Source organism: Limulus polyphemus, unplaced genomic scaffold (genome assembly GCF_000517525.1).
Source record: "Limulus polyphemus unplaced genomic scaffold, Limulus_polyphemus-2.1.2 Scaffold5347, whole genome shotgun sequence".
Lineage (NCBI taxonomy): Eukaryota > Metazoa > Arthropoda > Merostomata > Xiphosura > Limulidae > Limulus > Limulus polyphemus.
Window position 1 is genome coordinate 1 of NW_013670957.1, and position 821 is coordinate 821.

Consider the following 821-nt stretch of genomic DNA (forward strand, 5'->3'; position numbering starts at 1 on the left):
TACAATTCATTAAACAACGAACAAAGCGACTTCCTGATTGTTACAATTCATTAAACAACGAACAAAGCGACTTCCTGAATGTCACAATTCATTCTATTACGAGCCCCTCAATGCTTTTCCTCTTCATTGCCCAGAAGTTCAGCGGTAAATCGTTAAAATAGAACTAAGAGAAACTAGAGTATATATCAACGGTTCCCAACATTTTCACCACCAAGGACCTCCTTTTATTATTATTTTTCTCCACGTACCCCATGTTTTTGGAAAGATTACATCTACCCAACAAACTGTTTTTCACTATCAAATCAAGACATATATATAACTGGGTGTGCAATTAAAAGAACAGCAGAATTAAAAACATACTTGTTTAATAAGATGGTATTATCTTCGCTTCGTTTCTATTACAATATTTATTTGTTTCATAGTTTATATTCACCGACAATATCAGATTATTCACACAAAGACATATATAAAGGAGCCGCTCCTCAGTAACGAAACTCTGGGAATGGGGGGAAGCAACGACCCAGGACGCCCACCCCAACCCCAAATAATTTTTATTGTTGTATTAGTGCCAGACAATCGTTGATTCTTACAAAATTATGTTAACCACATGATCTTAATGGTTGCGTAGTGACGCTCTTACTAGTTCACGAGCTTCTCATGGTTGCGTAGTGACCATCTTACTGGTAATCTCATCTGAGTGCACCAATTCCATACCTAGGTGCACAACTTTATGAAAAAGCTTCAACTTTAGAGAGGGAGTTGTAGAATTTCCCTCTCAGGGATTTCTCCCACCCCCTGAGGAAGTCCTGGACCTCCTATAT